This window comes from Panthera uncia (assembly GCF_023721935.1).
Source record: "Panthera uncia isolate 11264 chromosome B2 unlocalized genomic scaffold, Puncia_PCG_1.0 HiC_scaffold_25, whole genome shotgun sequence".
Lineage (NCBI taxonomy): Eukaryota > Metazoa > Chordata > Mammalia > Carnivora > Felidae > Panthera > Panthera uncia.
Window position 1 is genome coordinate 7213583 of NW_026057581.1, and position 16047 is coordinate 7229629.

Consider the following 16047-nt stretch of genomic DNA (forward strand, 5'->3'; position numbering starts at 1 on the left):
GAGGTAATTGGGTCTGAACGAGGTCACGCGGTCATGAGAATGGGGTCCCCATGGTGGCACTGGTGCCATTATAAGGGGAGGAAGAGACCAGATCTCTCTCTGTCTCCTCCAAGGGAGGATTCAGCAAGAAGGCAATCAGCTGCACAGCAGGAATAGAGCCCTTACCCGACACTGAGCCTGTCTACACCTTGAGAGTGGACTTCCTAGCCTCCAGGAGGGAGAGAAATAACGTCTGCTGTTTAAGCCCCCCGGTCTGCACAGTTTTTTTATACCAGCCCAAGCGGACTAAGGTGGCATCATGGCACAGCGTGTGCATGAAGACCTACTTCGGTCCAGCCCCGGCCCTACCATTAACAGCTTCCATTTCTTCACTTGTAAAAAGTGGATAACAATGCCTGCTTTATGGGGTTGTTGACAGGTTTAAAGACCATTTCCCTAAAGACCGGCACATAGGGATCTCTAAAGAGTTCCTTTTACTATGTACTTTTATACCCCAAGAGCTTTGCAAAGTACTTTAGATAAGCATATGACTTGAAAATATTACTTAATTGATGTAATGAATCTCTATAATTAATAGTTTCCTTCCTCGGTCCCTCCCCTCCCTCTTTCCGTTCACCCCCCGTATTTATACTGGGATAAATGTAGTCACATAGTTTAAATACAAAATATACAAGGGGCGCCTGAATGGCTCAGTCAGTTAAGCATCCGACTTTGGCTCAGGTCATGATCTTGCGGTTTGTGAGTTCAAGCCCTAGGATCTGTGCTGACAGCTCAGAGCCTGCTTCAGATTCTGTGTTTCCTTCTCTCTCCCTCTGTCCTTCCCTTGCTCGCTCTCTCTCTCTCTCTCTCTCTCTCCCCCCCCACCTCTCAAAAATAAACATTTTTAAAAATTTTAAGTAATAATAAAATAAAATTCAAAAGATACCAAAGAGAGTATGGGGTGCCTGGGTGGCTCAGTCAGTTGGGCGCCTGACTCTTGATTTCAGCTCAGGTCATGATCTCACAGTTCGTGAGATTGAGCCCCGTGTTGGGTTCTGTACTGACAGCTCGGAGCCTGGAGCCTGCTTCTGATTCTGTGTCTCTCTCTCTCTCTGCTCCTTCCCCACTCATGCTCTGTCTCTCTGTCTCTCAAAAATAAATAAATGTGATTTTTTTTTTTTTTTTTTTTTTTTTTTTAGAAAGAAAGAAACTCAAAACAAGGGCGTCTGGGTGACTCAGTAGGTTAAGTGTCCGACTCAGTTTCGGCTCAGGTCATGATCTCATGGTTTGTGAGTTCAAGTCCCACATCAGGCTCTATGCTGATATCGCAGAGCCTGCCTGGGATTCTCTCTCTCCCTCTCTCGCTGCCCTTCTTCTGGTCTGTCTCTCAAAATAAATGAACTTAAAAAGGAAGAGAAAAAAACAAAAACTCAAAACAAAATGCCCGACTATTATTGATCACTCCACTCAAGGCTAGTCTATCTCAGCTACTTCGTTACAATCCCTTCCGTGGATTCATCAAATAGTCTGGTTAATAAAGTATCACCGACCACATATATTATTCAGCCATCACCAGTTTTCACAGAATCAGAGCACTAAGATACATTTGACATAAAAAGGGTGCTCAGCCCAACTTAATTCTCTCTAGATGGTTGGGAGGCTCTGTAGTTCCCCAAACTTCAGGTATTTTCCTGAATTTTCCTGAATACAATCTCCTGGAGAGAAGGGCAGACAGGATAACAGCAAATGGAGAGTTCTGATTTTGGAAATATGTTGTATGACTTTTTTTTTTTTTTTTTTGTAGCAACATATTGAGATCCAAGATTATTCCCTAAGAACAGGGGGTAGAAGCTGAGACCACTGGGGTTGGCAAAGACGCAGTGGAACCGGCCAGCTCTGAGGACTGAGAAGCGAAGAGGAGAACCAAGGACAAAACAGTAGCAGAGGAGGACCAGGCCCAACCGAGGCCAGAGACAAAACAACCAAGGAACGCAAAAGACCAGGACGTGCAAAGAGAAACCATTTGAATCTGTGCATCAAGTCCCTGAACTTGTGTAACTAAGCTGAATCAGTAGGTGCTAATGACTTACAGTGACACAGAGCCCAGGAGTCAGAAAATAGCACGGGGACCACAAGATGGTCAAGGCTCCCTGACGCGGTTCTGAGCGCCTGGGTGGACTCCCACATTCCAAAGCGATCGACTTCAGCCAGAACTAGCCCAAAAACTACCCCTGGCTTTGGAAGCCTGAGCGCACACAAACCCTGGGGATTCAGAGGTCACACCGCGGAGCAGGTAGGTGGCACTGTGGTGGCCCCTAGGTAGACAGAACGAGGAGCGGAAACACAGGGTATTGACACAAGGGCAGAGGGCCACGCACGGCCCACCTCTGGGTGTTTCTGTTTTGAGACAACTTCTTTCTTCTGCATCTTACTTGCATCCCAATGAAAGGAGATTCAAGGGTCTAGGTGGGGTTTTTTTTATTCTAATAGCCTAGTTCACTCACTAGGGTTCACCTTCCAACCTTAACAGGAGCTGTAAGGATCTAGGTCCGGTCCAAAATGCCCCGCAGGGCCACCAAATGAAAGCCACAAAAAGGGTAGGCAATGGACCTACTAGTGTGCACTACTGAGGGAGATTCAAGTTCTCTTCTTCCTTCCAAGCCAGTCTAGAAAAGCAGGGGCTCAAAAAGCCTCCCAAACCCACAGCATCAGAAGGCCACGTTCAAACAGGATACACCCAGACCCAGGAGAAAGGAAGCAGACCTTGTGAAGTTAGGCTTCGCTCTGCTACAGGCTTCTAGAAAAGACATCCTATCTGCCCTATGGAAGTAGTAATATCCAGGAAGCTAGTAAGACCCAAGCCTGAGGCGGAGAAGGAAGGCACAGACCAGGTCGCTTGGGCCTACGTTTGGCCTCAGCCCCAACGAAAGGACAAGAAGTCTCCTGAGAGGCTCATCGCACTCCACAGTAGCTGCTCAGCAAAGCAGACAGCCCAGGATAGGGGACAGATCTACAAAGAAAGAGCAAGCCACTGCACAGAATCCCTTTGCATGTGTATCCAGATAGACAAGGAGATGGGGTGGGGTCGGGAGGTGAGAGGGCCAGAGAGAGAGAGACAGGGAGACACCTAAGCTCAGGGACGAAGCAAGATGAAGCTAGGGTTTTCGGTTCAGTTATTGTTGTAAGCCACCCAAAGCTCTTCTTTGGACATCTGACTTGAAGAAGAAATGAGATGAACAGAAAGTCCAAAATCTGTTTCTTTTCTTTTGCTACAGAATGGGGATTCTGTGAACACTGTCATGCACCATTGTCGGGATATTCATTAAATAAGGACGCCATCGCATTAAAATCTGACAAATAAAACTCCTGAATGCTGATCAGTTTCGCCACCAAGCTGGCTTCTCAACCACTGCTTTTAAAACAATCCCTCAGGAATTTAAAAGCACCATCAGGGCAGACCATCCTCCCTTTAAGCCTGATTAAACGTCTGGGTCTCAAAATATATTCACAGTATTTGCAGGATAAGAGTAAACCATGTCCACATGAAACCAGTGGGATATTCTCCTGTCCTTGTTTACATTGCTGGACTCTAAATTAGATTTGCCTTGTTCTATTTACTAGTTTGGTCATTTGGGCTAGATACTTCTCTGAGCCCCAGTTTCTTCACCTGCCAAATGAGAATGTTAGTAACACCTACCACATGGAATTTGAAAGAAAAATCAAATAAATAAATAACTAAAAATTTTAAAAGAGGATATGTAAGATACTGCTACACAAATGTGCAGGGTTTCTGTAATGGTTACTATTCTGAGAAATAGAACACTAGACTATACATTTTAAGATGCATACCTTACACCCACTAAGATCAATAACTAAGAAACTTAAATTTCTCTTCTTGGCTTTTTCCACCTCTAGAATCAATTACCCATTATTGCAAGAACTACTGGGATTGTTTGGAGACTCTTTTAAGTAGTCACTGTATAATTCAAAATATCAGTATTAAGACTATAGTTACAAAATTCTGTTTATTTATTTTTGAGAGAGAGAGAAACAGAGAGAGAGAGAGACAGGGTGTGAGTGGGGGAGGGGCAGAGAGAGAGGGAGACACAGAATTCAAAGCACAAACTGTGAGACCATGACCTGAGCTGAAGTTGGACACTCCACTGACTGAGCCACCCAGGCGCCTCTAACAGTTACAAAATTCTAGATGTCATAGTCTATACTGGTACCTACTTTACGATTTGAAGAAGGAAAACAAAAAATAATTTTAAAAGCAGGAGTGTCACAGAAATCCATTTCCAACATAATTTACCTATGACTATGCCTACGCTCTCTGAATTATTTGTGGACGCCTTCTAATTTAGCAAAATGTTTGCTTTTCAGATTTTCAGGGACTTTCAGGCCTGAAATCACTTGAAATTCCTTCATTCCACTGAAATAAACACGCTGACCCACATGTTCTGGATTTTGCAACAGAGGGTAGTAGCATCAATAGCCTACACATATATGGGGTCACCTATCCCTAATTGCATGTTAAAATTCACAATGAAAAATAGACATAGATTTTAGGGGCACCTGGGCAGCTCAGTTGGTTGAGCACCCAACTCACGATTTCGACTCAGGTCATGGTCCCTGACTCAGGTCATGACCCTGTCACAGCACGGAGCCCTGCGTCAAGCTCTGGGCCAAGCATGGAGCCTGCTTAAGATCCTCTCTCTGGGGCGCCTGGGTGGCTCAGCTGGTTAAGCATCTGACCCTTGGTTTGGGCTCAGGTCATGATCTTATGGTTCATCAGTCTGAGCCCTGTGTCAGGCTCTGTGCTGACAGTTCAGGGCCTGCTTGGGACTCTCTCTCTCTCTCTCTCTCTCTCTCTCTCTCTCTGCCCCTCCCCCACTTGCACATATGCTCACTCTCTCTCAAAATAAATAATCTTAAAAAATAAAAGATAAAGACATCTCTCTCTCCCTCTGCCCCTCTCCCCCACTCGCACTCTCTAAAATGTTTCAAAAATCGCTTTAAAAAAAAAAAGTAGATTTTAAGAGAACTAATAAAAGAATAACGTAGACTATGAAAATATAGTCTTGGGTTGGGTTTTATTTTTTTCCCATCCTAGCTCAGCTGCTGCCAAGTTGTCCCACACTTAACATAGTCTAAATATCTTTCTATATCTTAAGCCAAGGATTTGGTGGCTGTTAACTTGCACTTAACCAAGATTATAAAATACTGTTACTGGAATGCCAAAAAAGTTACATGGTACTTCATAGGAAAGGAATGTCGGGGCTTAGCAACTGCCCACAGAGTCACTCACCAAGGCTGTGCCTGTTTTGCGAGTCGGTGGAACAGGTTAATTTCCAGTAATTCTTACCGAGATAAGCAGAGACTAACCCGAATTCCCATAGGCTTTATTACTGGTGTTTGGGTTTGTGGCTACCTTTTAAATCATAATTGTCATATAAACACAGCACTTGGCTCTGCTTTGTATGTTTATACCAACAGTACGTCTTTAGCCTGGCACACGGACATATGGCTGAGTCTCTTGGTTACTGACACATAAGCCAACCCCATCCAATCTTGTACTAACACTGGGCACCGATGCGCGTTATGAGTCTCTTCCTGGGTTCCGGGGGGTTACCCGACCAGCCCAAGCCTCTCCGAGGAATCTCATGCCCCCTTTTAGCGACTAGTTTTGTCATGGGCTTCTATAGATGCCCTAGGAAGTCTTCTCGACTTCTTTGGAAGTTTTCTTTGTTCTTTTATTTCTTTTTTTTCTTTCTTAATCTTTATTTTTGAGAGAGAGAGAGAGAGACAGAGACAGAGACAGAGTGTGAGTGGGGGAGGGGCAGAGAGAGAGGGAGACACAGAATCTGAAGCAGGCTCCAGGCTCTGAGCTGTCAGTACAGAGCCTGACGCGGGGCTCGAACTCACCAACTGTGAGATCATGACCTGAGCTGAAGTCAGACGCTTAACCGACTGAGCCACCCAGGCTCCCCAGGAAGTTTTCCTCCTTCTTAAAAAGATATAAAAGACCAGGAGGCAGAGAAACTGGAACTCTGGTCCTTTGTTGGTTAACTCTCAAAGCTGCAAACTGGCATCCCCACTTTGTAAGACAGTTTGGCGCTTCCTGAAAAAGCTTAATATAAATTTGCCATACGCAACAGCAATTCAACTCCTACATATCTACCCAAGAGGAATGAAAACATATGTCCATGCAAAACCTCGTGTATATAAACGTTCATCGCAGCATTATTTGTGATAGCTAAGAAATGGAAACCACCCACATGTGCATTACCTGGTGAAGAGAAACATAAATGTGGTATATCCATGCAATGGAACATTCCTCAGCAATAAAAAGGAACACGCTCCCAACACATGCAACGATATGGATAAACTTCAAAAACCTCACAGCGAGCGAAAGACGCCAAACAAAAGGACGGCTGATTGCGGGACTCCATTTAAGTGTGAAATGTCCAGAAAAGACCAGTCTAGAGAGACACAAAGTACATTAGTGGTTGCCTAAGACCAGTGGGTGGGAATAGAAGTTGACAGCAAATGGGCACAGGGGATATTTCAGGCATGATAGAAAGCTCTAAAAATGGGGTGTGTGTATGTGTGTGTGTGTGGACCCAAGGATTCAGCCCTTCCTATCTTAGGATCCCAAGTCAGGGGGACATGATGCTTCCCACTACAACGGTTATCTCAGAACCGAAAGGAAAAAGTCAGCTAATCAGGAACCCTAGCGCTGCTCAGCTGCTTAAATCAGCCAGTCCTGGAATAGCCCTGCTCCAAATTTCTTTTCTGTGAAACCAAAAACTAAAATAAAAATCCTGACTTTTTAAGCCACTTGGGGTTATTTTCTTACTTGAAGCCAACAGCATCCGGATTGATACAGGCTAGAAATATAGTCACCAAACCCTCTTCGGTGCTACAGGGTTCACACTTTCATTTACTTTTGAAGAATGAGTAGAATTTTGAAAATATACATGCTATAGACTGAACGTTTGTATCACCTCCCCCTCACCAAAAAAAATTCCTATATGGAAACCTAATTCCCAATGTAATGATGTTTGGAGGTGGGGGCCTGTGGGTGGTGCTTAGATCATCGGAGTGGCCCTCCCATGAACGGGTTTCCTATAAAAGAGATCCCAAGGGAGATCCCTTGCCCCTTCCTCCATGTGAGGGCACAGCCAAAAAAAAAAAAAAAAATAGCCATCTCTGAACCAGGAAGCCAGCCGTCACCAGGCACTGAGTCTGCCGGTGTCTTTATCTTGGGCTTCCCAGAGTCCGGGACTGTCAGAAATAAGTTTCTGTTGTTTATAAGCCACCCAGTCTGTGGTGCTTGGCGACAGTCGCCAGACCAGACTAAGACAGCACATTTGTGGGGATGTACATATGTTCGGGCATTTCTAACTAGGTTGTGTATAACTATCTTGCATGGCATGAGGCACATATAGGATGCCATTTAGGGGTGCCTGGTTGGCTCAGTCCATAGAACTCTAGAGTGTGGCTCTTGATCTCAGGGTTGTGAGTTCCAGCTCCATGTTGGGTGTAGAGACTGCTTAAATAAATACAATAATAATAATAATAATAATAATGGTACTTACTAGTTGTGTTATTAAAACCCGATTTCAATCCAAGCTTGAACTAGCACTTGCTATCACTCCCCCCTGCCTCCCACCCACTCTCCACATCAGCAAGGAAATAAATAGCTTAAGCCATTGTAGTGGGATTTATTATTATTATTACTATCCCCCTATTGTGAGTGGTAAGAGGTTTGTGGTTGAAAGACAGCTATCTCATATATTTGGGTGACTCTGGACGAATCACTTCACTTCTGAGTCTCGACTTTTCCTTCCATAAGATAAACGTAGATATCACCATCCCATTTCTCTCCAGTTGCTCTGAGGCTTGGCAGAGATCACATACGTGAGAGCATTTTATCAATTATAAAGTACTAACAAATTCTAGTTGGAGTAGATGAGGTTTTAAAGGTCTGCAATGGACCACACAAATAAGGAGAGAGCTGTGACCTCTCACCATTCACCCAAACTGCTCTATCCAGCAAGGCCGCCAATGAGCATCGACATCCCAAACGCCAAGCCCGAAGGCCTATTCTCAACTGTCATCTTGCTCAGTCTTGCAGTACCACTTGACGCAGATGATCTTGCCCTCCTGCTGGAGACACTTTCTTCACTGGCTTTCCACCTCAGCGGCAGCCTAGAATCACTATCCTCCACTTGACCCTTCTCTTCTTCCCCACTCCTCAATCCAGAGGGCTCCGTATCTAGACCTCTTTTCTTCCTATAGTTACTCCCTTGGTGATCTCATCCAGGATTGCGGCTTCAAATGGCATCTCATGTCTTCCAGCTCACAAATTTGCATCTCTAGGTTCCTTCCCAGAAAACCAGACTCACGTATCAAACTGCCTCGATGCTTCAAACGTGTCTTAATGTGTCCCACTAAGCTCCCGGTCTCCTGGAACCCAAGCCCGCACTTCATCTCGGTTCATGGGCGTTTGGTCCATCCGGGCGCTCAGGTCAAAAATCTCAGAATCCCATTCGACTCCCCTCCTCCTCTCCTACTTCCTACCCAACCGACCAGAAAATCCTCCAGCCAACATATCTTTAGAATTCAACCTCTTCTCGCCACACCTCCGTGCTACCTGTACCAAGTTGACATCACCTGTTTATACCTGAAATAGGTTCCTAAACAGTCTTCCTGCTTCTTCTACCCTTTGTCCACTTCGGCGTTTCCACTCACCTGAGTCATTCTATGTCACCATCGGTTACATCAGGTCAATCATTGTAAAACCCTTCAGTGGTACCCCATGCCCCTCCCTGAAAAAAGCCAAAGTCTTCATGATGGCCTTTAAGAACCATGTGATCTGCCCACCGTATTCCTATTTCCTCTCTGACCTCATCTCCCACCACCACCCCCTTTGCTCACTCCCCTCCAGCGGTTTATGCCTTCTTTGCTTTCTGTTGATTCAGCAGGCACTAGCCAGGCCTCTGGCGGAATGCTCCCCTACTGACCTCACACGGCTCGTTCCTTCCCTTCCTTCTTATCATCCCTCAAGTGTCACCTTTTCCAGGGGGTCCTCCTTGGCCAACCCCCTGAACCTTCTCTTTCCCACTCCCTCTCTCCTCTTTTCTGGTTTATTTTTCTCAACAGAAGTTGCCACCTTTAACACCTACTTTATCATTACTAGTAAAAGCTCTAAGAGTACACAGTTTTTTTGTTTTTTGTATCCTCAGTGTATAGAACAATGCTTGACATACACAAGGCACTAAATAAGTATTATTTAAAGAATGAATGAGGAAAGAATGAATGGCCAAAGTAGGTTTCACTGGCTCATGGTCAATATATTCCTAAACACCTGTATCCTCAACAATAAAGAACAGAAATACCATCAAAGTTCTTAGAAATGGCTGGCATTTAACAATCAGCAAATGTGAGGCCACAAAGAAGAAACCAAAGTAAACTTGGGAACACCTAGTATACCTACAGAAACTCATAGCAAATAAATAAGTAGAAACGATAACTCAAAATACAACAAAAGGTTCAAGCCATTACCTCCTAGACTTACAAAGTTCAAAGTTAAATACATGCTTTTATATAGAACATGTAAAGGAGGGGCCCCTGGAGGGCTCAGTCAGTCGAGGGTTCGGACTCTTGGTTTCAGCTAAAGTCATGATCTCACAGGTTCAAGCCCTGCATTGGGCTTCATGCTCACAGCGCTGGGCCTTCTTGGGATTCTCTTTGTCTTTCTCCCTGCCCCTCCCCCACTCTCTCAAAATAAATAAACTTAAAAAAAGAAAATGTAAAGGAACTTATCTTGTAAACTCTGTAATTACAATTTATTAGTAGTTGCTATATTAATGCTATCTAATCTGATGCTTAAAATCAATGTTGTCCACAAACAGAAAGTTTTGGATATATCTCAAAAGACACATTTTTCCATTTTAATATCAATTTATTCCATGTTTGCCTTAGTAGTATCATTTCTAGGCAACCAGAGTTACAAATGAGAGGAAGCAATACCTTAACAGTCCCATCAGAAACATCCTAAGGGTAAATGAATATAATCTTCCTCAAACTAAATAATCACTCAGAGAAGGCAATGTGTCTTGCTAAATTACAGATCTCGAAAATGAAAATCCACGACTTTAAGCTTTATTACACAATGATACGCTATGCTTCTAAGTGTTGTTTATACTAACAAGAGTTTTTTTATTTAAGTAAGGACCATTCTATAAAAAGTAATGTGAGAAAATGTGCTAGAGTTCTCGATTTCCCCATCAAGAAACCACTGAACCATCACTTTCTATTATAGCTGAAAAGTGGATGAACAAAAATTTTAAAACTATATCTAGGTCTATTCATCACTGATAGCATTGAAAATAGAGAATTTGAGTAAATTAATTCTAGACACGTGTGATTATCTCCATTTACAGAAACTTGTAAGGAAATGGAAGAGCCACATATTCCAAGTTGAAGCCCTAACCTTCAGCAATTTGCTTACACACGTAAGACTTATAAATAAGTGTTTGTTGAAGTGGATTCATCCACACTTAACTGATAAAAGAGGTAAATAGAACATATTTTCATTTTTTTAATATTTATTTATTTTTGAGAGAGAGAGAGAGAGAGAGCGCGCGCGCAAGAGAGAGCACGAGCAGGGGAGGGGCAGAGAGAGAGGGAGACACAGAATCCGCAGCAGGTTCCAGGCTCCCAGTTGTCAGCACAGAGCCTGACGCGGGGCTCGACCTCACAAACCGCGAGCTCATGACCTGAGATGAAGTCGGACGCTCAACCAACTGAGCCACCCAGGAGCCCCGGTAGAACATATTTTTAGAGAAAAACACTTGAGTATGTAAAATCTTCTATCCCACTTGACTGATTATTTCAGTAAGTAGTTTTGGTTACTGTGGCTTGAAACTTGTAAGGCAATCAACAGAGAACATTGAAAGTATCAGGGTACCACACTAATTCATTGTGAAAGGTAATAATAGTACCTCTTATTATATATTTACAGGTCTTTATCCCTCTTTCAGTTTTTTTCTTACATATACGCTTTTAAAAAACATCTTCCCCACAATAACTCTCTGGGATAAGTATTATGATCCCCACTTACCAGTGAGGAAACTGAGACCCAAGGAAATCAATATCCTGGCCAATGTATCACAGTGAGTAGCTACCTGGGCTGGGATTCAAACTCAGACCTGTTTCGTTCCAAGCCCATGTCTGAGCCCCTTTCAGGGTGGTCATTAGAACAAATTCAAACATACTCAGTTTAGACCTTTGTAATACTTTTGTAAAATACCTTCCGGGAAACAACACTGCACTCCTTATTCCCCCGAAAATATGCCGGCAGGTAACTTTTGTTTAAAAATGTTTGAGGACATAGGACATTTTCATCTAGCAAACTTTGCTGAAAGTATATTTTACTACAAATGTAAAGCGTATTTCCTGAACTAATACTTCCTGAACTAAGCATTCATATGAAATAATTATTAATATATATGAAGTTTTCCATGTCAGTAAGTCTATTGTTCAACAATTTAAAAACAAACCTCACGAGAGATGATGCACCTTAATTACAAGAGCAACCAACAAATCACAAAATCATAAAGCCAAAAGATTTCTTAAAGTTTCTTTAACCTAACCGTCATTTTTATTGGACAATAAACTAGAGCTTGCCCAAGTTTACATAACTAGAAAGAAGCAAATCACAATATTTTTTTTGACTTACAGCAGGATGAAAAGATGTCCAATTCCCAATTAGTATCTCTGACCAGACCTTAACATTTCCCAATACAGTAATATATCAATGATATTCTCTATCTGTAGGCTTTTAAACCACCTTGAACTCGAATCATTTTTGAGTATCAAATCCGACAACTTTTAAATCATTTCAAATCAACCTATTTTAAACAAAGAAAACTCTCGCTTTCCATGGCAAGCAACTGCTAAACAAGGAAATTAAATACTGTATCAAACTACTTTTTCTATTACCAACAGTATTCATGTGAACTTTTAACTGCTTCCTAACAGAGATTAACAAAAATGAATTGTAAGGACTTAAAAAGAAGGACTATAAGACTCTTAACGAACACTATAAAAACTTGACATATACTATAAAGATTAAACAACTTTACCAGCCTCTGTTGTTATTACACAGTCAAGTTTCATTCTGATAGAATTTGTACTTAACAGTGACTCCCTGTCATAATGCATCTATTTCTGGTCACTTTTGGATTTTGTTTACCAAAATGAAATATCGAAGTAAAAGAGAAATATTGCAAACCACAAAAGTTCTGCAAATATATAAATACCCACTGCCATATTTAAAAACAAAATGAATCACAAATAAAATAGGACACGTGCTTATTGGACCCAGCATTGTTATATAACTTTCCTTAGTGACTTTATAACCCGCATCCATTATGTGTGCTAACGTTGGAGAACACACTGTAAAATTAGTAAAGTTCCATCAGAAGTACCCAAATCATCATTCCAAATGAAAATGAACCTACAAAAACCAGTTCAAAACGAGGAAATCCAAAGTCATAAATCACTTTGATCAGGCAACAGCTAGACAATTCTCTAATGGCACCAGCCCAAAAACAAATGCGTGTAGAGTATTTTAAAAAAGCAACGTACCTGCTTTGAGGCAGAGAATTCCCAGTGATCAAATTGTAGTAATCCACATAGGGAAGGCATCGTCAAAAAGCCTATCATCCTAAAGTTCAAGTAACTCCAAATGAAGAAGTTTGAAAACTTTCCATCCAGGAATAACTTGATGCTGTATTGGTACTTCCATAATGTTCACTGATAGAAAGATCCAGTAAGAACAATGCAGTATGGATGTCAATGCCCTGAATGATGCTTTCTAGATGCTGATGATAATAACTGCGCCTATACAATTGAAATTAACTAATGTTAGTTTCCGAGTCATTCTAGGTACTCAGTTTCTTTAAAAAAACAAAAAAACAAAAACAAAAAACACCGTAACCAAAGCCGTAATAGATTTCACATACCAAGTGTTGGCACTGAAATCATTTCTAGCTACAAGTTTTAAATAATGGATATTCTATACGATACTATGCAAAATCATAACTTTGAGAAGTTACAATAGACTGTGTTTGGGTGTTTCCTCCAGCTATTAGCAGCCTACTCAGTTTGATGTTTCATTTGTCACGTCAACCCGAAAAGAAAAGGCGGGTGAGTTAAGTCCCAGGGTGTGAGGAAAACCTCCAACTCAGGGGTGGGGACAGGAGAGGGAAGTGGAGAAGGTGATAAGTTACCTTGGTATTTGGAAGGATCCCGTAACACATACCTGAAGATAATGACCTAAATTTGCATTGTTGAATTCCAGAAGCCTGCTCCACCCATTCCTAATATCTGAGCGCATCCTAACAGCTAGCAGACACATCTGCCCACTTGGAACAAACTCCCAACGTTGTCCCTAAATGTCTACTCACCAAGGGACGGGACAGATAAACAACTTTTGTGGGGAAGTGGGATCGCGCTGAAGGAAATCTCAGAGTAATTAGAGGTGTTTACTAGCTGTAGAGTGGTCACCTCCCTCGAGCACGAACCAACCTAGAAAGGCTGCAAAGTGCAGCTACTTGGGAGAGAAGTCAGGGAGCCTCCCTTTGCTTATAAATAATACAGAGGGAATCGGGCTGTGCGTCCACCCCGCAGAAGCAGCCACAGCCATCCTTGTTTTGGGCGGGCGTGGCAGACAGAAACAAAAGGTTAAAACACAAAAGGCTGGGCGGACTGCTGGGTCTGAGGAGCTTGGGGGGGGGGGGGGCCCCCTCCCCCTTTTTATTCAAAAACAAGGGAGGGGGGGGGGGGGGGGGTAAATTGGAGAGATGATAGTGGCTGGATCTCAGGGACCGCATAGGTTATTCCGGGTGGGTGGTGGAACTGGAAAGGGCAGTCAGGATGGCCGACTCTTAACTAGTGGTCCAGGCCCCATCCCTCCATCCCTGTATCTCTGACACTGGTAACCTGTGGCTTCCTCCACCCTACCCCAGCCCCGAAGAAAACTTTCTGAACTCTTACCTGTTTGCTCTAGACCCCCTTGGCCACCAACTCAAGAGTCCACTCCCCTGCAACCCACACCTCTTCTGCATTCTATTGTTGCAGCTTTCCTATTGTGCGTTGGAACTGCACAGCGCTCCGCAGACAATTAACTTATAAGCACACCCCCCCCCCCCACCTCCTTGTCTCTTTCTTTTCCAAGACCCAAGTCAGGGCGGCGTTGGGCGGTGGGGAGGAGGGAGACTGGACGTGTCCCCATGCATTTCAGCAAGTTTACTCCGTTTGTGCGCAACTGGGAGAAAGCGAGGCAATGCCCCCCTTAGACACCCTTGCTCCCGTCTCCACCCACCCCCTCAGCTTCTCCTGTTAATGAGAAGTGCCTGTCTGGCTGCTGCCTATTAAAAATCAACAAATAAAACAATTCTGTGCAAGTTCGCTAAAGAACAAAAGAGAAGGGAACAGAGAAAGGAGGCACAACTTACCAGCCAAACTTCGCCACCGGACTACGCCTCCGTCCTCGGAAGGGCGGGGAGCCGGGCGAGTTTGGGGGGGGGGGGGGGTGGTAAACAAGACAACAATTTCCACTCACCTTCGTCCCCACCTCGTCGCACTGCTAAGGGACATTTCCCTTGCTGCAGTCCGCGAGGCGCTCGGACACTTTTGTGTGTGGCCCGACAGCGGAGAAAGTCGCGGCGGCAAAGTTGCGAGAGGGAGAGATACCCGGGCGTCCGGGGGAGAGGGGAGGAGAGAGTTCATCAGAGTTCCCCCTTTTGTTCCAAGTCCCGGAGCAGACAAAGAGGCGGCGAGCGGCGGCAGGTTTCTCCCTCTCACCCCTTCTTCCTCTCTCCCTCCCCTCCCCTCCCCGCCCCCTCCCTCTCCCCGCATCTCCCGCCCGGCTCGGGAACCTCCAAGGCGGCCGGGGCGGCTGCGTCCCCAGCTCCACGCAACTCTGTCCCGATCCTCTCCTCCCGCGACCTCGCTGGAAACTTTCCCCCCGGGAGACGCCGGGCCCGGGCCCCTCCCGCCCACCACCCTTTTATCCCCCGCCTTCCCAGCGCGCACGAGTCTACGGGGGGGAAAATCTCCAAAATCATTGTTTCCGGGGGACGCACCTCTTTGTTCGCACTTTCCCTGCCAATCAGTGTGAACAATCCACTTGGCATCGAGTTTCTGTCAGTTTCCCGGCGTCCCGGGAGACGAGATGCAAAGGGTAGGGGGTCAACCCCGTGAGATAAAGGCATTTACGCAATCGGAGGTGGGGCGCACCCCAGGCTTCTCCATCCCGGTTCCTCTACTCGGATTCACGGTCCTGCACCCCACACTCCCCGACAATTCAAAGGGGGGCCCCAAGCGTTTGTTGTTTGTTTTTTTTAACCTCGCCTACCCCACCCGCCCACCCCAGCGCTGTCCCTTAGGAGAGCCCTCTAATCCGCAGGACAAAGCCAGCTCGGGGTGCCCCCGGAGCCTCCACCCTTCGGGGTTACCTGTTGCTGCAGGCGCTGCACAACTCGGTCCAGGGACCCGGAGGGCGGGTTCCCACCTGGAGCATCGCGCCCACTTCCCAGACCCCGAACTTCCCCAACCTCAAAGCGCGACGGCGGGACTCTCGGGACGGCCGTGCTCCCCTAGACCCTGGAGCCCCGCGCTCCCCACCGGCTCCCTTCCCTCCTGCACAAGCTTCCTCGTCCCGAAGGTCAGGCTCGGGGGCCCTCGCCGCCTCCCCATCCTCTAGACCCCCTGGCGCGGCTCGTACCTTCCGAGCATCCCCTCTCTGCGTCCCCTCACCCGTTGCCTTGCCCCCGGCAATTCAGGTGTCTCGGGCCCGGCGCAATTGCAGACCCGTCCCCAGGCCCTTTACCAGTCGTCCCCCGGCCTCCAGAACCGGGGACCCCCTCCTCACCTCGCCCCATCCCTAGACCCTCAATCCCCACCACGGGCCGCCGCGCTGGCTCTCTGGGGGACTCTGAGCAGCGCTAATTTTTCTTCTAGGTTTCACTAGAATTGAAGAGGAAAGCCGAG

General features: G+C 45.2%; 1 long non-coding RNA gene across 1 annotated transcript in view; it reads right to left on the reverse strand.

The window, feature by feature from the left end:
• The window catches only part of LOC125939516 (uncharacterized), a 68481-nt gene extending 53626 nt beyond the window's left edge, over positions 1 to 14855 (reverse strand). Inside the window, exons 1-2 of the long non-coding RNA XR_007463076.1 lie at positions 14618 to 14855; positions 12640 to 12894 (exon numbers count right to left, since the gene is read on the reverse strand). This is a non-coding gene — a long non-coding RNA (uncharacterized LOC125939516). The remainder of the gene's footprint in view (positions 1 to 12639; positions 12895 to 14617) is intronic.
• Between the last annotated feature and the right edge of the window lie 1192 nt (positions 14856 to 16047).